This window comes from Lathyrus oleraceus, chromosome 5 (genome assembly GCF_024323335.1).
Source record: "Lathyrus oleraceus cultivar Zhongwan6 chromosome 5, CAAS_Psat_ZW6_1.0, whole genome shotgun sequence".
Lineage (NCBI taxonomy): Eukaryota > Viridiplantae > Streptophyta > Magnoliopsida > Fabales > Fabaceae > Lathyrus > Lathyrus oleraceus.
In genome coordinates this window covers 547709455-547733146 of record NC_066583.1, presented here as the reverse complement: position 1 = coordinate 547733146, position 23692 = coordinate 547709455, and the positions used below count along the sequence as shown (strand labels likewise).

Sequence of the window (23692 nt, the reverse complement as noted above, 5' to 3'; positions counted from 1 at the left end):
GTATACTAAGCTTAAACTTCCGGTGCTGCGAGTTCTTCGCATTGACCGGCGGGAAATAGCCTAAGTCTAAACGATATAACAACAGGAAAATGAAATTTGACAAAATTGGTCCCCGGCAACAGCGCCAAAAACTTGATGCGGTGTTTCGCAAGTATACGAACGCGTCAGAGTAATATAAAAGTTGTCGAATCCACAGAGACCAAGTGTCAATCTATCGTTATCTATTGTTATGGTGTTTATCAAAGGCAATCAAAATAGGTGTTTTTTAGAGTGTGCAATGAAAAGTAAAGTATTGACATAAATTTAATTAATAAAGACAGGGTCGAATGTAATTCACGTAATCGACTGATAATCCAAGTACTTGCTAGTAGAGCTACTTATGGGCAGTGTTTCCTACTTTGAAAAGAACTAATTTAACAGGAACTGTCGCTTTCGCGTATTCAGAACCGAGTTGTACTCCCTAATCAAACCCTCTTATTGTCACTTATAAAAAGGCGCGCATTGCGTTAGAGTAGTAAACCTATTTTTAAGAAATATAGTATCTTGACTAAGTTGAAAAGTATTATAACCTGGATTTCTTAACCAAAAGGGGTTCTCACGAACCAGACTCTAAACTTATAAACGCGTCCGAAAATAGTTTTAAAATCTCTTTTCTTCTTAATGTTAAAATCTCCTAATGAACTAAACAAAGCGCTTTCGCTGTTTTTGAAATAGTTAAGAACAATTAAGTTTAAATAGACGTTGGACGGCTTTCGATCTTGCCCAACGGATTTGAAGTGCGGGAAAACTTAAGTTGAAAGTTAAAATAGCCCTTAAGTGTTTCTACAAACAATTGTACGGATTACTGGTTCAATTATGATCCTTACATTCTAACCTTATAAACTTAGCTAGACATGGTAAAGTAAAAGTGAATTAAAATAAATAAAAGTAGTGCGAGTGCGGAAAGTAAATAAAAGTAGTGCGAGTGCGAGAAATAAATAAAAGTAGTGCGAGTGGGAGAAATAAATAAAAGTAGTGCGAGTGCGGAAAATAAATAATTTAAAGCGAGTGTGAGGAAATAAATAATTTAAAGCGAGTGCGAAGAAATAAATAAATTAAAGCGAGTGCGAGGAAATAAATAAAGTAAAGCGAGTGCGAGAAATAAATAATTTAAAGCAAGTGCGAGAAATAAATAAAGTAAAGTGAGTGCAGGAAAATAAATAAAGTAAAGCGAGTGCAGGAAAATAAATAAGATAAAGACAAGTAATAAAAACCTGCTCCAATTGGAGGTTTGAATAAATTGCAAAGCGGAAATGAAAATGGCGGCAGGATTAACTTCCTTCCAAAGTGCTCCAAACTCGATTACAGACTCTATCACAGACTCGATTACACAATTGTGGTAACACTCCAATGCGAAGCGATTACCACTTTATAAAACTGAATATATGCCTAAGTGAAACAAAGTTGCTCTGAGTTTGCCTCTGCTCTAAGTTTGGATGACTGTAAAAGTGAATTCGAGTTTCTATTTATAAGCAAGTAAAAAGATGGAAATGACTTGGATGCCCTTCAACTTGAAAATAGGAGGGAAAAACTTTCCTCTTGTGGCGTCCGCCACAAGGCCATGGCGCCCGCCACAAGCACAAAATGAGGCACCTTAGTGGAAGTAGTTGGGAACATGGAAGTTGAGGAAAGTTGAGCTTGGACACGTCATGACAGGGTCTATGGCGCCAGCCATGGGGTAGGCCACAAGAACAAAATGCTGAATTTTAGGGTTTTTGGTTCTTTTTCGCTCCTTTTCTCGATCGGGGTTCCGATTAAAGTAAAAACCTGAAAACAAAGAAAAACATAGCAATAACACAACAAAATGATAATAAAACAACTAGAATGCATGTGAAATCGGAGTCGAAAATACGGTAAATTTCAGTGTTATCAGTTGACAGGCTGGGAACATCCAGTAGTTACTAAGGGAGGAGAAGCTACAAATGATAAAAAGCCTAAAGAACAATGGACCAAGGAGGAGGATGATTTAGCCCTTGGAAATTCTAAAGCATTGAATGCTACATTCAATGGAATAGACAAGAATATCTTCAGATTGATAAACAACTGTGAGATGGATAAAGATGCTTGGGACATTCTCAAAACCACTCATGAAGGCACCTCTAGAGTGAAGATGTCTAGACTACAACTGCTCACCACCAAGTTTGAAAATTTAAGGATGAATGAAGATGAAAATATTCATGAATTTCGTATGAGTATCCTTGAAATTGCTAATGCCTCAGGAGCCCTGGGAGAGAAGATGTCAGATGAAAAATTAGTAAGGAAAATACTCAGGTCACTCCCTAAGAGATTTGCTATGAAGGTGGCAGCCATAGAAGAGTCTCAAGACATCTCCAATATGAGAGTTGATGAGCTAATTGGTTCCCTCCAAACATTTGAGATGGGAATGTGTGATGGATCTGAAAAGAAAACCAAAAGCATAGCCTTCATGTCAAACACTGAGGAGGAAGAGGAGGAAAGTGGTCAGGATGTTGATGAAGATTTGGCAAATGATGTAGGAATGGGAAGACAGTTCAACAAACTTTTGAAAAAGATGGATGTAAGATCTAAGGCAAATGTCAAGAACATCTCATCTGACATCAGTAAATCCAACAATGCTGGAAGAAGAACAATGTCAGATGATAAGCCCAAAGAAGCAAAAGGAGTACAGTGCCATGAATGTGATGGGTATGGACACATTAGAACTGAATGTGGAACCTACCTCAAAAAACAGAAGAGGAGTCTTGCTGCCACTTGGTCTGATGAAAGTGAAACAGAAGAGTCTGCAAATCTGGTGACTGCCTTGACTGAAAGATGGGGTTCTGATGAAGACTCAAGTGATGATGAAGTAACCTTTGAAGAGTTGGCCACTACCTACAGAAAGTTATGTCACAGAAGTGCAGAGGTGTGTAAACAGGTTGAAAGCCAAAAGAAGGTAATAACTCAATTGGAGAATGATAAGGTAGAACACTTGGAAACCATCTCCAAATTAAAAACAGAAGAAGTGGTTCTGAATGCCAAACTAGATGAGAGTCAACAAGTTGAAATCCAGAAGAAAGTGATAGCACAACTGGAGAACGAGAAGGCAGAACATGTGGAAACCATCTCCAAGTTAAAGACTGAAGTTGTATTCTTGAATTCTAAACTGGATGAGATGACCAAGTATGTAAGGATGCTAAGCAATGGATCTGACACCTTAGACAAGATTCTCCAGACTGGTCAAATAACAGGAGACAAATCTGGCATTGGGTTCAATGAATCTAAGGTTGAGTGTAGTTACACTGGTGGCAAATCTAAATCCAAACCTAAGTGCAGCCATATGGATAGCAGACCTGCGATGTCACATCATATGTCACAACATCATAAAGGAAGACAGCAGAAAGGGAAACACCAAAAATAAATATGTCATTACTGTAGAAAGTTTGGCCACATAAAACCCTTCTTCTATAAGCTGTATGGTTACCCTTAGCCTGCTCATTATCAACCTAAACCCAAACATCACAGACCTGTCAACAAAAAGCAATGGATTCCTAAGACTAATGTTACATGTCTAAAAGCTCACACTTCCTTCAGAGTTTCAGCCAAAGAAGATTGGTACTTTGACAGTGGGTGCTCCAGACACATGACTGGAAACAAAAACCTGCTAACTGGCCTTCATCCTCAGGCCACGAGCTATGTAACCTTTGGTGATGGAGCAAAGGGTGAAATCAAGGGGATTGGTAAGCTTGAATGCCCTGGAGTTTCTAATCTTGACAATGTCCTACTTGTTAAGGGCTTGACTGCAAATCTAATAAGCATCAGTCAACTGTGTGACCAAGGTCTAAATGTTAACTTCACTAAAACTGAATGTCTGATTACTAACAAAGAAAGTGAAGCGATCATGAAAGGAGTCAGGTCCAAAGACAACTGTTACATGTGGAGTTCTCAAATTGGTTATTCTTCAAAGTGTACCTTAGTTAAAGAAGAAGGATTGAAGACATGGCATCAAATATTGAGTCATCTGCATCTTAAAGGTATGAAGATGATTATATCTGTTGAAGCTGTTAGAGGAATTCCCAACTTGAAGATTGATGAAAGAAAAGTCTGTGGGAAATGTCAGACAAGGATGTCACACCAGAAACTCAGACATGACACCACTTTCAAAGGTTTGGAACTCCTCCATATGGATTTGATGGGACCCATGTAGGTGGAAAGTATTGGTGGGAAGAAGTATTCATATGTAGTGGTGGATGACTTCTCCAGCTACACCTGGATCAACTTTATAAGAAACAAATCTGATGTGTTTGAAGTCTTCAAAGATCTTTTTCTAAAACTTCAAAGAGAAAAGGAAAGTCAAGTTATCAAAATTAGAAGTGAACAAAGAAGGAAGATAAATCCCAAAAGTAATGAAGGATTATTTCTGGGCTACAGCAGAGCATATAGAGTCTTTAATTCCAGAACTAAAGTAATGATGGAATCTATTAATGTTGTGGTTGATGACAAATAGACTGATGTCACAGACGATGTTGAGACATCTCTGAATGATCATCCCAAAGATCTCATTAGAAGAGATCCAAATAAAAGGGTCACAACTAGATCAAGGGAAGTGATCTCAAATGGCTACTTGAAAGAGGAGGTATATGTTGAACAGCCTAAAGGATTCACATATTCAAACCTTCCAAAGCATGTGTACAAATTGAAGATATCCCTCTATGGTTTGAAGCAAGCTCCTAGGGCTTGGTATGAGAGACTCATAGTGTTCCTCATTAACAATGGCTACAAGAGGGGAGGTATTGACAAGACCCTACCTGTGAAAAATGAAGGAGGAAAGCTCATGGTGGCTCAAATAGGTGTGGATAATATTAGGTTTGGTGGAAGGTCAAATCATATGGTAGAACATGTTGTTAGACAAATGCAGTCTGAGGTTGAGATGAGCCTTGTTGGACTTGGGCTACAAGTCAAGCAGATAGAAGAGTCTATTTTTCTATCTCAAAGCAAATATGCCAAGAACAATGTTAAGAAGGCTGGCATGGAGAATGTAAGTCATAAAAGGACACCTGCTCCTACACATTTGAAAGATGAAAATGGTGTTTGTGCTATATATCAAGTTGAATACATAGCAGCTAGAAGTAGTTGTTCTCAACAGGGTTGGTTGAAACAAATGTTGACTGAATACAATGTCACACAAGATGTCATGACATTGTACTATGACAACCTGGGTGGTATAACTATTTCCAAAAATCCTATTCTGCACAGCAGGACTAAGCACATCGATATTTGTCAACACTTCATTAGAGAATTTGTAGAAGAGAAAATCATAGCACTAAAGCATGAAGTGCAATTAGCTGACAAATTTACAAAGGCTTGGGATGCTAATCAATTTGAATGTTTAAGAGGGAAATTGGGGATTTGTATTCATAAGAAGCTATAGCAATTAAAGTGGAGTGGAAAAGGTAATAAAAAATATTGTCTGCCCACTTAAAAGAAAGTTCCTCATTTTTGGTAAATCATTACCTAGTATTGGAACTAGTATCTATACCATTTCCACACGCTACCTCAACACAACCATTTCCATCTTCATCCAACTTCTTAGACAACCTCTGCTAGGGCAACAAGATTTTTCTCAAAAGCTCAACAAAATGTCACAACATCCCTCATCCTCTGGATCAAAACCCACTCATAAAGCAAAGACTCCCTCCATGGAGTTTCTGGATGAAGATATTTTGGAGGTTATTCCTCTTTCTATAATTCCAGGCGACGCCCCTGGCCCTTCTTCCATGGCTGGAAACAATCAAGGTAACATTCCTGATAACCCTCCTCCTAAGGATGACATGCACTATACAAATCGTGTCATTAGGAACCTGGTAACTAGGATCCTAAACGAAGGGCATGCAGTCAAGGGTGTTTCGACCCCTCTGTCTAGAAGGGTCCCCTCACCTGAGATGGAACCCCAAACTGAGAAAGATAATGATTCATCTAGATCAGAGAAAGACATGGCTGCTGAGGGACTATGCTCTCTAGGTAAAACCTTTCCTAGTAAGAAACCAGTAGATGTGTCTCATGAAACTGCTGAGAAAGATATTGATTTGGAGAAAGAGAGTTCTGAAGAGGAAGATGACACCTTGGTCCATCATGTGAAACCAAGTGTTGCAAAGAAACTAAAGACCAGGAAAGGGAAGATTGTGGCTGAGATGTTGACAGCCAGAATAGGTAAGAAGGTTGCTGGTGTAGGACCCTCCAAATCATGGAGTAAAGTAGAGGTCAAGAAGAGGAAGGTCAGAGAGAGTTTTGACTCTGAAGATGATGTCGAAGACGATGTCCCAGACATCTCTCCTTCTAAAAGGAAGACTGTTAAAAAGTCTCCAGCTAAGGTTGCAGCTATACATTTGGACAACATTTCCTTCCATCTGGAAGATGGTGCTGCCAAGTGGAAGTTTGTTATACAGAGGAGAGTTGTTGTTGAGAGGGAGCTAGGGAAGGAGGCTGTAGAAGTGAAGGAGGTTATGGAATTGATCAAGACTGTTGGTTTGATAAAAACAGTTGTTGCTTTGCCTCAATGTTTTGAAGGGTTAGTGAAGGAGGTTGTGGTGAATATCCCAGAGGATATTTCTGACAAGAGTAGTAAAGAATTCTGCAAGGTCCTTGTGAGAGGAAGGTGTGTAAGGTTCTCCCCAACCATAATCAATAAGTTCCTAGAGAGAGGAACTGAAGGAGCTGTGGAGTTAGAGGCTACAGACAATAAAGTCTGTAGGACAATCACTGTTGGCCAAGTCAAGGAATGGCCAAGCAAAAAGCATCTATCAGCTGACAAATTGACTGTAAAGTATGCCATCTTGCATAAGATTGGTTCAGCCAACTGGGTGTCAACCAACCATATCTCAACAATTTCTAATGCTCTTGGAAGGATTATATATGCTATTGTAACAAGGCTCAACTTTGATTTTGGAAGGTTCATGTTTGAACAAATTGTTAGACATGCCTCCACTAATGCAGTAAAGCTGCCTATTGCCTTTCCCTCTATCATTTGTGGAATTATTTTAAGCCAGCAACCTGGTATTCTAAACACATGTGATATTCCAAGCAGAAGAAAGCCTCCATTGTCCATTCACTACAAGTTGTTTGAAGGCAGTCATGTCAATGACATTGTCATGACATCTGCAAGGAAGGAGCCAGCCTCTCAAGGTGGCCTGGTTGCTCAATTGAAGGAAACTTGTAAGGAGCTGGAAACTGGAATTAGGGTTGCCAAGGCTAGGAAAGAGGCTTTAGAGGTTCTCATTAGTAGCTTGGAGTAAGAAGATATGGATAAGGTTGGTGAAGCCAAGGAGCCAGATGCCCATACCTCAAGTGAGAGGTCTAATTCTCAAGATCAATCTAGTGGCAGTTCTGAATCTGAAGGTGAAGAAGATGCTACTTCCTCAGACTAAGTTGTAATGGTCCCCCTGTTATGAAGACTGTGTGTTTTGGATGCTGTTCTGGATGATGTTTTGGATGTTTTGGAAGCTTGGATGTTTTGATGTTTTTCTGTCTAATATTTGTAATTTTTGGCAGTCTTTTCAGATGCCATGACGTAATATTTGGGATCTTTATGAGTTCTCTGGATTTCTGATTATCTCAGCTATTGCAGCTGTGTATAATTATGGTTTTGTATCTCTTGACATTGTGTTTTAACATTTTAAATGTTATAACATCCTTTGGGACATTCTCTGCTAGACTGATTGACATTTATTTTGTCTAATTTGTCACTTTGGTCTATTTTGACTAAAAAGGGGGAGAAGTTATCATGTGGAGAGTTGCAGTTAATGTGTGGAGATGTGAAGAACTGCAGTTATTATGTGTTGATGTAGCTAGCTAGGCTAAATAGATGAACAGGTTAATGTCTGGAGATGTGAAGAACTACAGTTATTATGTGCTGATGTAGCTAGCTAGGCTAAACAGATGAACAACTGATGTTGAAGGAGATGTCTGATGTTGAACAGAATGATGTTCTGTTCTGTGATGTTGAAGGAAATGTTTGATGTTGAACAAAATGATGTTCTATTCTGTGATGTTGGAGGAGATGTCTGATGGTCTGTTCATGTTCTGTGTTGCACAGGTGATGTTGAAGGAGATGTCAGAGGGTAACTCTGAATGTTACAGGTGTTGTTGTTGTTGAAGGAGATGTCAGAGGGTGACTCTGAATGTTACAGGTGTTGTTGTTGTTGAAGAAGATGTCTTTATTGAACAGACTTAGGGGGAGAAGAAGTACCCATGTGTTTTGTATGTGTGTTTTACTAGTTGCTATTATAACTAGTAATTTTGTTTGCTTCTACTACTGCTTAAACGTTGTTATGTTGTTTAACTGCTGATGTGTTTTTCTTGTGAACAAAATGGACTGATATATGTTTTAGCCAAAATTTGCCAAAGGGGGAGTTTGTTGGTTCTAGGTGTTGGCAGCAATTTTGGTAAAACCAAGAGTGTTCACAAGATGTTACATGTGATGTCTTAACATAAGATATCTTGTACCCGCTGGAGGTTTAAAATATAATCATGCAGGATTGTTTCAGGATGTCATACTCGATGTCATGACATCTGATATAATGTACCTGTTGGATATTTAAAATGGAATTATGCAAGATTGTTCCAGGATGTCGGACCCGATGTCATGACATCTGTACACAGAACATTAAGTTTGAATGTTATGTGTTATGTGATTGCACTTTTAATGGCAATCTATGTTTGATTGATGAGTTAGTTGCAAACACTATTAATCAATGATTACAACGTGATTTAACTTATTTTCCAAAGATATCTAACCAACTGTCATAAGAAGATTTGAATGGAAAATAGTTTTAGGGTTTTATGATGTCCAAGCCCGGCTGAATGCTTCTATAAAAGGGACATGGAAAACCTGATTTGATACAGAAGAAATATAGAGCGAAATATTGAGAGAGAATAAGGGTTTAAGTCTTGTGTGGTTGTGTGACTTGTAAGCCATTCAATTCATCCATAGATGATTGAATTGGTCTGATTTTTGAGTTGTAATTTGTCACTCTAAGCTTTTAAGTATGAGTGTGTGTCTACTTGATCGAAGCTTCTAAGTAAGATCAAGTGTGTGTCTTTGAAGAGTGTCTTCTTTTCATAGTAATTCTTGTTTAATATCACTGGTGTGATTGAGGGGGAGTGAGTGGGATCTCATATCTAAGAGTTCTTAGGTAGAAGTCATACGGGTAGAGATTAGGTGAAAAAGACTGTAACTTGTGTTGTTTACTGAGAGTCTTTGAACTGATTATATTTAGTGGATTTCCTTCCTGGCTTGGTAGCCCCAGACGTAGGTGGCTTGCACCGAACTGGGTTAACCATTGCTTGTGTCTCTTGCATTATTGTTCTTTATCTTTATCCTATTTGTATTATTCAGATATTAGTGTCGTGACATTACCTTCGACATCTCATATCTAATACCAGAATTTCATATACATTCATAGATGTCATTATTGCATTATTATTGGAAACTCGTGATTCCTTATTTCTCTGACCCTCTACTATGGTGGTATTCTTTCCCCACGCAGATTTGGTATGTTTGTCCTCTTTCAATTATATAGTGTCAGCCCCCTTAAGCAGAAATAATTTAACCTTTCTCATTCCCCACAGAGTTATTTCCTCGTGGATGATTATTATTTCAGTTTCCTCCCTAGTTGATTGTCTGGATGGAACCACTCCCTCTGAGTTATATCCTCATTGGGTCGAGTCTTTGATTTACCGTTTCTTTCTAGATCTTACCTAGATAGATGCTTTTGGTCCCCTGAGAGTCTATTACCCAGTAACTGGTAATATTCTTCTCCATTTGCAAATATTTCACTTTTGCCCAATACCCGAAAAAAGTAACATATTTTCCCCCAGCGGATTCGTTTTCACGTTTCCCCAGGAAGTCTATCCTATTTATGTTCATCCTAACCGATGACATATATTTTGTTCCCATGCTTTGAGTCTATCCTTGATATATTCATCTTAACTGGTGACAGATATTCTCTTTTTAGTATTCTACCCAGTAAAAAGGTAGTTGTAATCCCTATTTCTTTCCCCAGAGGGTTAATCCTTGATATGTTCATCCTAACCGATGACGAGTTTCCTTCTCTTTACAGTCTTCTGCCCAGTAACCGGTAGTTGTAAATCTGGCTTCCCCTTGGAGTCTATCCTTGATATGTTCATATTAACCGGTGAAGGATATTCTCTTTTCGGTATTCTATCCAGTAACTGATAGATGTAATCCACACTTTTTTTGGCAGTCTATCCTTTACATGTTCATCCTAACCGATGACGGATATTCTTTCCTTTGAGTCTATCCATGATATGTTCATCTTAACTGATGACGAATATTCTCCCTCTTTGGTCTTCTACCCAGTAACCGGTATTTGTCAACCCTATTTTGGATTTTCCCCGACAGTTTATTCTTACCCTGTAACTGGTAACGAATACACCTTCGGGTGGCCCCTAGTCATCCTTAATATGTTTACCCTAATCGGTAACAGATGTCCTCCATGTTAGATTTTTTTATTTCCTCACCCAGTAACCGGTAGTGGATAATACATTTCTGTTACTCCTGTGTTGAATTTTTTTCTTCCCTAGTTGAGTTTGAGTGTGTATTTCCTCGGGGAAATCGCCATTTCCTGCTTGGTTTGAGTATTTCAACTTTGTTCGGATCTACCAGTTTCCCACACAGATTCACCTTTCCCCGGATGAGTCTTTCCATTGATTTGTTTTCGTGGAATCCCTCGTGTCCCCCCAGCAATTTTAAGTCGTAGCCTGGCCTACACGTAACTTTTATCCCCCAAAGTCTCTGTCTCCACAGTGAGATTTCCTTACGAAATGCATTATGCTCCTGTGAACTTTCAGTCTCTCCGGATTCTTTTCTCTTGTGGAAAAACTTTCCCCATAAGATTATCTTTAACATTCACATCATATGCATCATGAGGTCTCTTAGGGACCAAAGTTTGCTTCTAGTGTTGTTATTTAAGTTCATTCTACTGAGTCGATACGAATATTTTAACCCTCACCTCCTTAGCTAGAACGTCCTTTGATGCGTGTGCTTTTTGCAAGTATACGAACGCGTCAGAGTAATATAAAAGATTGTCGAATCCACAGAGACCAAGTGTCAATCTATCGTTATCTATTGTTATGGTGCTTATCTAAGGCAATCAAAATAGGGGTTTTTAGAGTGTGCAATGAAAACTAAAGTGTTGAATAAAATTCAATTGATAAAGACAGGCTCGAATGTAATTCACATAATCAATTAATAATCCAAGTACTTGCTAATAGAACTACTTATGGGCAGTGTTTCCTACTTTGAAAAGAACCAATTTAACAGGAAATGTCGCTTTCGCGTATTCAGAACCGAGTTGTACTCCCTAATAAAACCCTCTTATTGTCACTTATAAAAAGGCGCCCATTGCGTTAGAGTAGTAAACCTATTTTTAAGAAATATAGTATCTTGACTAAGTTGAAAAGTATTTTAACCTGGATTTCTTAACCAAAAGTGGTTCTCGCGAACCAGACTCTAAACTTATAAACGCGTCCGAAAATAGTTTTAAAATCTCTTTTCTTCTTAAGTTAAAAACTCCTAATGAACTAAACAAAGCGCTTTCACTGTATTTGAAATAGTTAGAAACAATTAAGTTTAAATAGAGGTTGGACGGCTTTCGATCTTACCCAACGGAATTTTAAGTGCGGGAAAACTTAAGTTGAAAATTAAAATAGCCCTTAAGTGTATCTACGAACATTTGTACGGATTATCGGTTCAATTACGATCCTTACATTCTAACCTTATAGATTTAATTTGACATGGTAAAGTAAAAGTGCATTAATTTAAATAAAAGTAGTGCGAGTGCGGAAAATAAATAAAAGTAGTGCGAGTGCGGAAAATAAATAAAAGTAGTGCGAGTGCGAGAAAATAATAAAAGTAAAGTGAGTGCGAGAAATAAATAAAGTAAAGCGAGTGCGAGAAATAAATAAAGTAAAGCGAGTGCGAGAAATAAATAAAGTAAAGCGAGTGTGAGAAATAAATAAATTAAAGCGAGTGCGAGAAATAAATAAAGTAAAGCGAGTGCGAGAAATAAATAAAGTAAAGACAGTGCGGGAAATAAATAGATAAAGGTAAAGCAATAAAAACCTGCTCCAATCGGAGGGTTGAATAAAATGCAAAGCGGAAATGAAAATGGCGGCAGGATTAACTTCCTTCCAAAGTGCTCCATACTCAATTACAGACTCGATCACAGACTTGATTACATAATTGTGTTAACACCCCAATGCGAAGCGATTATCACTTTAAAATACTAAATATATTCCTAAGTGAAACAAAGTTTGCTCTAAGTTTGCCTCTGCTCTAAGTTTGGATGATTAAACAAATGAATTCGAGTCTCTATTTATAGGCAAACAAAATGATGGAAATGACAAGGATGCCCTTCAGTTTGAATTTGGTAGGGAAAACTTTTCCTCTTGTGGCGCCCGCCACAAAGCCATGGCGCCCGCCACAAGGCCAATCTGTGGCGCCTTAGTGGAAGTAGTGGGGAACGTGGTAGTTGAGGGAAGTTGACCTAGGACACGTCATGGCAGGGTCTGTGGCGCCAGCCATAGTGGGAGCCACAAGTACAAAATGCTGAATTTTAGGGTTTTTAGCTTTTTTTCACTCCTTTTCTCGATCGGGGCTCCGATTAGAGTAAAAACCTGAAAACAAAGAGAAACATAGTAATAACACAACAAAATAACAATAAAACTACTAAAATGCATGCAAAATCGGAGTCAAAAATACGGTGAATTTCAGTGTCATCAAACTCTCCCACACTTAAACCTTTGCTTGTCCTCAAGCAAAACATTAAAAAGCTCATAGAAGAAAAACTGGTGTAAACGAGTGCTTCAGGTTAAAAAGGTTCTAAGTTCAAATCGGGATGTAGTGATAGGTACTAACTGAGTGAACTAAGGGTATTAAGATGACACTTATCCGCAAATATACGGACATAAACTCCATTCCTATATTAACCAACCCATATTATCCCACAATACCTAGGCCTGCCTCTTCATCTCTTTTTGTGTCCTTTTCATTCGGGCGCAATCACATTAAACCCGTTATCCATACATGCCTCATAGCAGAGTGACCTGTTAGTGATTATGATCCAAACATGGGGTTCCTGGCACATAAATATGTGTAAACCCTTTTATTTGACCCAACTGAAGTTGTAGGGGATCAGATTGTAATCCGCCCTACCGAGTTCAGTGCCAGATACCTCTGAACCAACTAACAGCAGGTAAGTTTTTCTTTTTCTTTTTCTTTTTCTTTTTGTAGCAAATTTTTACAACTCTTTGGTTTAAATGACTTTGTGAGGATCACCTATACCGGATTTGCCTTTTTGCTTTCTTTTATTTATTTCACTGGATCATTCACTTATGTTCATCGATCCCCTGCGTAGAGGATGCGTAGGCCGGAGCTGGCTGCTGGGATAAACTACTGAGGACTTATACTGAAATGATGATTAAGGCCATGGTATATGGGGTTTTGGGAATGATTCCTATATTTACGAAGTTTATGGTGCTAAAACAATACTGATGTTTCACAAAGTTCTCCCAAGTCACCGCATCCTTACTCAAACCCGTCTTTAAAAACCGAAAAACTTTCAGAATAACACTGTTTTCTTTTGCAAAAAACATTCGGTAGGGCTAAAGGTATGGGGAGATTAGACTGTACTAAAGATACACTATATTTGGTGACTCGTCAAACTCATGCATTATCTAAGACACTTAAACTAAAAGCAAAATAAACAACTAAAAGGCAAAAAATAAACAAACTATCTAAAAACAGCAAAGAAAAGCGATAAAGTCTCCTCCCACACTTAAATTGAACATTGTCCCCAATGTTTCGAAATAAGATAAGGGAAGAGTTACCTGACAACCTATTGCTGACCACTGGTGCCTTCGCCATCCTGAGGTGGACGACGGGATCGGGTACGACGACAGTCTCTCTGATCCATCCTTGCCCGTAAGGCATCCTGAACGGTCCTCACTTCTTGAAGGTTACCCATAATGGAACACTGAGTGTTTTCTATGAGTGTAATATGTTGACGGTGGTAGTGTTGCTGACGGGCTTGCGTGTTTGTGATCGTTTGCAGGGATTGTAAAACAGTGTCATAGGACCAATCTGTCCTCCGCTGCGATTCTTGCATGAAGCTCATGTTATTCGCCAGCTGTTGTTGGATGGTAGAGAGTACGTCGTCACACCTTTGCTCTCTAGCCATGTGGTCACGCCACCTCTCTTCTGTAATATAAAAGCCAGGAGCGGTACCTGCAGAAGAAGAAGATGGTGTCGTGTGTGGTGGTGAAGTGTGATGGGGGGACACATCAGGTGCGGGAGATCTCTCTCTCTGATCATATTCTTCATCAATGTCATGTCCCGCCTCATCAGGAATGTTAGGAGGAAGAGGACCAAAAACAGGTGGAGCATCTAAAGCGTAGGTCCAATTCCTTTCATCACGTACATCGGTACGTCTAGTGCATGGTAAAACAACAGATGGGATAGCTACACCATGAACCATAAGAACATAGCCTCCTTCTCTCCTTAATCGGCACAATTTCATGTCTCTCAGAAATTTTAGGTTAATTGTGCGAGGAGGTAAGGGGTCTAGGGTAGCTATCTCATTGTTCAGGTTAAGCGCCTGAGCAATAGACGTAATCAATCCTCCGAAAGCAATCGGTCTCGCTTTATTTAAAGTTAAAGCCATATGCACGAGCATGAACGAGACCGAATTAATTCTTCTATTTGTGAGGCTTCCTTGCAAAAATAGAAGCTCTCTAGCATTTACCTTATTTGGATTCTCCCGGGCAAAAATAGTACATGCCAACAGATACCTAAAAACTATGATGGTCAGGTTATGGATAGTCGAAGCAAGAATTCCTTCAAAAGAGTTTATGGAAGTGTTTGACAATCTCTGCCAGAAGGAAAACACCTCAACTGACCATTCCGAATCCAAAGGGGCCTCACAAATAGCACCGTCCCCATGAGGGATTCCTAACGAGCCTGCTAGTTCGTCGGTACTGAATTCATATTCAACAGCAAACATTCTAAATCAGACAGTACCAACTGTGCTAGCAGTGTTAGGATTGACAATATAGATTAAAGAACTTAAAAATTCGATTGTCAATCGCTCATAGGTAGGTTCTTTGTTTGAAAAGATACTACGCAAACCTAAATTATCTAATAAATAAAATATGCTATGGTAGATACCTAAAGTGTAGAGACAATTTTCATCAACATACCTCGTCGGGAGGATCTCCCGATTTTGCAACCGTTTGATGCTCTTCCTTTGCCTATCTCCTGGTTTCCCTCCTCGAAGAATGAATCCATTAAACTCCATTGTGTAGCTCTTGTAATGTTACAAAGAAAATGAAGTGGGTTGTGAAAAGGTTGGATTTTTATGAAATCGGACGGATGAAAATGAAAATGGAAATCGGGAAAATGATTTGTATGGTGTAAGGATGAGAAAGGTGTGAGCTTTTTGTGGGTTCAAGGACGTTTTTGCAAGGTGGAAAAATAGGTTTTGAAGGTTGTAAGGTGTAAAAATGGTGAAGAAAGGGAGTCTGCCCCGACCTTATACAGACGCTGTGGCGGGCGCCACAGGGTCTATGGCGGGCGCCACAAGGCAAAATTCGGCTGGGCCGGATTTTGGTCCTTTGGCTTGGGCTTCTCGTTGTCTTTTGGCTTGAGGGGTCCGGATAGCGTTTGTCTTGTAATTCCTATTGACATAAGGCTTGCATAATTTTTTTATAAAAAATAAAATTTAAAACATTAGACTAAAAAAATAAATAAACAACTAAAATAAAAAATGTAAATAGAATAAACAAATATAAAACATATATATATATATATATATATATATATATATATATATATATATATATATATATATATATATATATATGTATATATATATATATATATATATATAATATATATATATATATATATATATATATATATATATAAACGTAGAAATATCAATGTGCTGACATAATAAAATATTCCAAATGAAATGATATAAAATAAGGTATGTAAATGCGAGAAATATAAGCATAAAAAGAGATAAAATAAAATGGAATGGTAAGATCATATGGTAGGGGATTTGTCTTCCTGAGTAGATCCACGGAGCATGGCTACCTCCTGCCTGAGCTCTGCGATCTCCTGGTATAAACAGTCGGCCTCGGTAGCGTGGGTGAGATTAGATACTCCCATCTGCAAGGTGAGGTCAACCACCTCCTGTCTAAGCTCTGCGATCTCTCTACGATATTCCGCAATCTGAGTGCGGATGTCTAGGGTCTACAATGATAAGTTGTTAGAGAATATAGTGATCCTGGGAGAAGGTGGTGTAGGCGTATACTCAGCAATAGGTGGTGATCTTGGCTCCTCAATAGTCTCTCCCTGGTCCTCCAGAGCATAACTCCAATTCGCTGGATCATGCACACTAGTCATCATAGGATCAGGTAGTGTGAAATAATGAATAGCCTCGCTGTCAACTAGCAATCAGAACTGACATGGGTGGAAGAAAGCTCTTCTCATCAACCCTCGGGTCAAACAGAAGTCGATATCCATGGTAGTGTACCCACAGTAGGTCCGGAGATGTAACAGCTTGCGAGATAGACCTAGAGCGACAGAAATCTGTGTGATGATACCTCCTACATGGATAAATCCTTCGATCGATCTGGAAATACCGTTGAGGCCACATAACAGAAAGTTCCCACATGCTACTGGGCGAGACTGGGATGCACAAAATAGTAGGAAGATCTCTTCCTCACTCAGTAATGTCTCAGCATCCGTTTTTCCTAGGAAGGAATGTGCCAGTATCATCTGGAAGTATCTAAAAGCAGGGTTATGTATAGCCTGGGACAGCCGCGTTGAAGAATCCTGGCTCCCTCCACCTGATATATCACTCCATAACTTTTCCACCTCCTTACCCAGAAAGTATCCCATAGGTGTCTCGGGGATAGCGTCAGGAGTGGTCTGGAAACCCAATAGGTCACCGAACTCTTTCTGGCTGAAAGAGTACTCGACTCCAAAAAGCCTGAAAGTAGCATACCCATCTGGTCCAGAGTATGGGTCATAATCAAATGAACTGAGGAACTCCAATGTCAAGTTCCTGTAGGTGTTACTCAGGTAGTCAGCGAACTCGTCCCAATGAAGCTGGTGGCTCAAAAATCGGATACTCGGCTCAATGCCCAATGCCTCCATGCAGTGCTGATCAGGGTAATGTGTGGGCGCCATAGGTCGCTGATACAAAGCGATGTAACGCTCTCTCTGAGCATTATCTCTATAGGCTACGTGCATATCGTCAAAATCCTGCATCCTGTAAAAGTTAGGAAAGGGATCCTGAAAATACAAACCATTTAAATATTTAGTCTCAGTAAAAATAAAATAAAATAAAATAAAAATAAATACGAAAAAGTAAAATGAAAAACCATGGGTTGCCTCCCACGCAGCGCTTGTTTAACGTCATTAGCTTGACGATTAGAATTTATACACCTGTAGTAGTGGGAATCGATGGATCAGTCAGAGTGTGTCTTGAGTAGTATGCTGGAATGTCTCCTCCTTCGTAGAGCTTTAGCCTTTGTCCATTTATGATGAATGGACTACAGGTTTCGTTCTTGATTTCTACGGCTCCGGATCTCAGAATCTTGGATACTTCGAAAGGGCCAGTCCATCTTGAGCGTAGCTTCCCAGGGAAGAGTCGTAACCTAGAGTTGAAAAGGAGAACAGGGTCGCCTAAATTGAAGTTTTTCTTTACTATTCTTTTGTCGTGGTAGGCTTTTGTTCTCTCTTTGTATATTTTTTCATTCTCGTAGGCAAATTGCCTAAGTTCTTCTAGTTTGTGAATGTCAAGGGTACGCTTTTCTCCAACGGTCAGGTAGTCTAAATTCAAAGTTTTAATGGCCCAATAGGCCTTATGCTCTAATTCGAACGGTAAGTGACAGGATTTTCCATAAACTAGTTGGTAAGGAGTTGTTCCTATAGGGGTTTTGAAAGCGGTTCGGTAGGCCCATAATGCTTCTTGAAGCTTCTGAGACCAGTCTCTCCTAGAGATAGAAACAGTTTTCTCTAGGATTTGTTTTATCTCCCTATTGGATACTTCTACTTGGCCACTAGTTTGTGGATGGTATGGTGTTGCTACTCTATGCCTAACTCCATATTTTCTTAAAAGTTTATCAAATATCCTCGATATGAAGTGCGATCATCCATCGCTTATGACTAAACGTGGTGTTCCAAATATAGGGAATATATAGTTTTTAAATAGTTTGATCACTACCCTAGTATCGTTTGTGGGTGCAGCTATAGCTTCAATCCACTTAGACACATAGTCTACAGCTACCAAGATATACCTATTTCCTAAGGATGGTGGGAAAGGTCCCATGAAATCTATACCCCATACATCGAAGAGTTCTACTTCCTGAATGTTTCTCAGAGGCATTTCATCACGCCTTGAAATGTTCCCAGTGCGTTGGCATCTATCACATTTGACAATGCAAGCATAGACATCACGCCACATGGTAGGCCAGAATAGGCCAGCTTGAAGAATCTGTGTGTATGTCTTAGAGGTTCTCGCATGTCCACCATAGGGTGCAGAGTGACAATGCTCGATAATACTATTTACCTCTTCTTTTGGAACGCAACGGCGAAAAATGCCATCTTTACCCCTTTTAAAAAGGAGTGGTTCGTCCCAATAGAAGTTTCTCACATCGTGGAAGAATTTCTTCTTGCGGTGGTAGTCAAGATCAGGGGGTACGATATCAGCAGCTAGGTAATTAACAAAGTCTGCATACCAGGGTACGTTACTTATCGCTAAGGAATTTTGGGAGTGCTCATCAGGGCCTAGGTTATTATCTTCAATGGTTTCTAATCTAGCTATCAGTCTATCATAGGAGAAATCATCATTTATGGGTACTAAATCTGGTTTTAGATGTTCTAGCCTAGAAAGGTGATCGGCTACTACATTTTCAGTGCCTTTTTTATCTCTTATATCTAAATCAAACTCTTGTAGTAATAGAATCCATCGGAGTAACCTGGGCTTGGCATCTTTTTTACTTAATAGGTAACGAATGGCAACATGATCGGTGTAAACTATAAGTTTTTCTCCTACTAGATAAGATCTAAATTTGTCTATAGCGAAAACTACAGCGAGTAATTCTTTCTCAGTTGTTGCGTAGTTAAGTTGGACAGCGTCTAGGGTTCTACTGGCATAATAAATTGCGTGTAATTTTTTATCTTTCCTTTGTCCTAGAACGGCTCCAACCGCATAATCACTAGCATCACACATTATCTTAAAAGGTTCTGACCAATCAGGTGGTTTAATAATGGGTGGAGATACTAATGCTTGCTTTAAAAGATTAATTGCGCCATTACATTTTCCATCGAAAATGAATTCAGCATCTTTCATTAAAAGTCCAGTTAAAGGTTTAGTTATTTTGGAGAAGTCCTTAATAAAACGCCGGTAGAATCCAGCATGTCCAAGAAAGCTCCGGACTTCTCTGATATTTTTGGGTGGTTTTAGGTTTTCTATAACTTCTATTTTAGCTCTATCTACCTCTATACCTTTTTCGGAAACTATATCTCCTAAAACTATTCCTTCGGTTACCATGAAATGACACTTTTCCCAGTTTAGCACGAGGTTTACCTCCACGCATCTCTCCAGGATTTTCTCAAGGTTAGCAAAACAATTGTCGAAATCAAATCCATAAACTGAGAAATCATCCATAAACACTTCCATGATACCATCTAGGTAATCTGCAAAGATTGACATCATGCAGCGTTGGAAAGTAGTTGGGGCATTACAGAGGCCGAATGGAATTCGTCTGTACGCAAAAGTCTCATAAGGGCATGTAAAGGTAGTTTTTTTCTTGATCTTCGGGGTGGATAGGTATTTGGAAGAATCCAGAGTATCCATCTAGATAGCAGAAGTAAGAGTGTCTGGCTAGACGCTCCAACATCTGGTCTATAAATGGTAAAGGGAAATGATCCTTCCTGGTTGCTTTATTTAATTTTCTATAATCTATACACATCCGCTATCCTCCTTCTAACAGTTTTGCTACATGTTCGCCTTTATCATTTTGCACGACTGTGATGCCTCCCTTTTTAGGTACTACATGCACAGGGCTCACCCACTTACTATCCGAGATCTGATAGATTATACCTGCCTCAAGTAACTTAAGAACTTCCTTTTTAACAACACCACTCATTATAGGGTTTATTCTTCTCTGATGTTCTCTGGAGGGTTTTGAATCTTCTTCGAGCGAAATCCGATGCATGCATACGGATGGGCTTATACCTTTCAGGTCAGAGATATTATATCCTAAGGCTGAGGGATATCTTCGTAAAACGTCTAAAAGTTGGTTCGTTTCCTCTTGGCTCAAGGTAGCACTGACTATAACTGGACGGTTCATCTCTTCATCGAGGAATTCATATCTCAGGTTTTTAGGCAATTCCTTAAGTTCTAAGGTTGGTTTCTTAGGGTATGGCATAGGATCTGGGGTAAGGGATAAACATTCGTAAAGGTTATCATCGATGTAGGTTTTCTTAAAGTCATCATCTCCTATTATGAGAGTTGATGGTAACTTAATTGTTTTTATAATTTCTTCTTGTTCTAATTCCCTAACGCATTCATCAATGATATCTAAGGCATAACACGCTTCTCCCATCACAAGTGCCATAAGAAATTTCGAAAGTATAAATTCTATTTTCTCATCACCTACCTCAAAGGTCAACTTTCATCTCTTGACATCTATTATGGCTCCTGCAGTTGATAAGAATGGTCTACCTAGAAGGATTGGTATATCATTGTCCTCTTTGATGTCCATGACAACAAAATCAGTAGGGATAAATAACTGACCTATCCTAATAGGGACATCTTCTAAAATGCCTATCAGATATTTAACAGATCTATCGGCTAACTGAAGTGACATATTAGTGGGTTGTAATTCTACTAAGTTTAACCTCTCACAAACCGCTAAAGGCATTAAGCTCACACTAGCTCCTACGTCTAGAAAAGCTTTTTCGATGACATGACTACCCAAAAGACAAGGAATGGAGAAATTTCCAGGATCTTTATCTTTTTTGGCTAATTTATTCTCGGAAATGGCATTACATTCCAAAGGCTTCGGATCGTCAAGTCTACGTTTGTTGGTAAGGCTGTCTTTGAGAAACTTGGCATAAGAAGGTATTTGGGTGATGGCTTCTGTGAAAGGGATTTCTACGTGAAGTTTTCTATAACTTTAATAAATTTTTTATATTGGTTATTGATCTGGGTTTGTTTGAGTCTTTGCGGATATGGTATAGGCGATTTATATGGCGTGGGTGGTATATATGTTTTATCTTTAGGTTCTTCTCCTTTTTCTTGACCTTCCTGTTTTTCAGATTCCTCTGGTTCCTTTACTTCGTCCGGGGGTTTGGTATATTCCTTAGAAGTTTTGGGTTCGCTCAATCTTGGGTTTGTTGGCTCATCATAAGCGTTCCCACTTCGTAGGGTAATGGCATTGGCTTGTCCTCTCGGATTCTGTTGAGGTTGTCCAGGGAACTGTCCTCCAGGTGTGGTCTGAGGGGCTTGGTTTAAAGCTACCTGAGAGATCTGGGTTTCAAGCATCTTGGTATGAGTAACTATTTGGTCAACCTTGGTTCCTAACTGGGTGATCAATTTGTTAACATGAATATTTTGGTTCATGAACTCCTTGTTTTGTTGGGTTTGAGCAGTGATAAAATTTTCCATGATTTTCTCAAGGCTCGACTTGGGTGGTACAGGTTTCATAGGTTGATTTGATCTTGGGGCTTGATAACCAGGTTGTCTCGGAGGTGCATTATTTTGGATAGGGTTATTATTTTTATAGGAGAAGTTCGGGTGATTCCTCCATCCAGGGTTATAGGTATTTGAATATGGGTTCCCTTGGGTGTAGTTCACTTGCTCGGAGTGGGTTTCGTTTAATAGACTACATTATGCAGATTGGTGTCCTTTGGTTCCACATATCTCACAATCCGACGAAACTGCGGCTACAGTATTCGGGTTTATGCACATATGCTCGACCTTAAGGGCTAATGCGTCCATTTTAGCTTGCATCATGTCTATAGAGCTTAGTTCATGCACTCCTCCTTGGGCTTCCTTCTTCTCAATTGTCGCTCGTTCGACTCCCCATGATTGATGGTTTTGAGCCATATCTTCGATGAGGGCACTAGCTTCAGGATAAGGTTTGTTCATCAGCTCACCGCCTGAGGCAACGTCGATGGTCATCTTGGTGTTATAGTGAAGTCCATTATAGAAGGTCTGAATGATTAACCAATTTTCTAAGCCATGATGTGGGGATGCTCTTAATAGCTCTTTATATCTCTCCCAAGCTTCGAACTTCAATTCTCCTTGGTTTTGGGTAAATCTAGTTATATGATTTCGAAGAACGGCGGTCTTACTTGGGGGAAAGTATCTAGCAAGGAATACTCTTCTAAGGTTATCCCAAGTCGTAATGGAATTGGGTGGAAGGGAATCTAACCATGATAGGGCTTTATCTCTGAGGGAAAAAGGGAATAATCTTAAACGAATTTCCTCAGGAGAAGCTCCATTGGTTTTAAAAGTGTGTGCTAATTGAAGAAATATTTTTAAATGTTGGTTTGGGTTCTCAGTAGTGAGACCTGCGAATTGTCTTTGTTGCACTAGTTGCATAAGGGAGGGTTTAAGTTCGAAATTATTAGTTGGGATGGTTGGGTTTACTATACTAGAACTAGGTTCTTCATTGGATGGTTGGGAGAAATCCTTAAGAGGTCTTCGGTTTTGATCTTCGGCCATAGCTCTCCTAATTATATGAAAGAATAAACGTGCGCGAGCATAACGTTCAGGTTCCGCTAGAGGGTAAACTAAGCTTCCGGTGCTGCGAGCTTTTCGCATTGACCTGCGGGAAATAACCTAAGTCTAAACGATATAACAACAGGGTAATGAAATTTGACGAAATTGTTCCCCGGCAACGGTGCCAAAAACTTGATGCGTGTGCTTTTCACTAGTATACGAACGCGTCAGAGTAATATAAAAGATTGTCGAATCCACAGAGACCAAGTGTCAATCTATCATTATCTATTGTTATGGTGCTTATCTAAGGCAATCAAAATAGGGGTTTTTAGAGTGTCCAATGAAAAGTAAAGTGTCAAATAAAGTTCAATTGATAAAGACAGGCTCGAATGTAATTAACATAATCAATTAATAATCTAAGTACTTGCTAATAGAACTACTTATGGGCCGTGTTTCCTACTTTAAAAAGAACCAATTTAACAGGAACTGTCGCTTTCGTGTATTCAGAACCGAGTTGTACTCCCTAATCAAACCCTCTTATTGTCATTTATAAAAAGGCGCGCATTGCGTTAAAGTAGTAAACCTATTTTTAAGAAATATAGTATCTTGACTAAGTTAAAAAGTATTTTAACCTGGATTTCTTAACCAAAAGAGGTTCTCGCGAACCAGACTTTAAACTTATAAACGCGTCCGAAAATAGTTTTAAAATCTCTTTTCTTCTTAAGTTAAAAACTCCTAATGAACTAAACAAAGCGCTTTCGGTGTATTTGAAATAGTTAGAAACAATTAAGTTTAAATAGACGTTGGACGGCTTTCGATCTTACCCAACGGAATTTTAAGTGCGGGAAAACTTAAGTTGAAAGTTAAAATAGCCC

The 23692-nt window shown here is 39.1% G+C and overlaps 1 non-coding gene across 1 annotated transcript; it reads left to right on the top strand.

Annotated features, from left to right (window-relative positions):
• The first annotated feature begins 22329 nt into the window (after positions 1 to 22329).
• On the top strand, positions 22330 to 22436 carry LOC127089607 (small nucleolar RNA R71). Its single transcript, XR_007791181.1, has one exon. It is a non-coding gene; the product is annotated as a small nucleolar RNA R71 (small nucleolar RNA).
• Positions 22437 to 23692: the final 1256 nt, after the last annotated feature.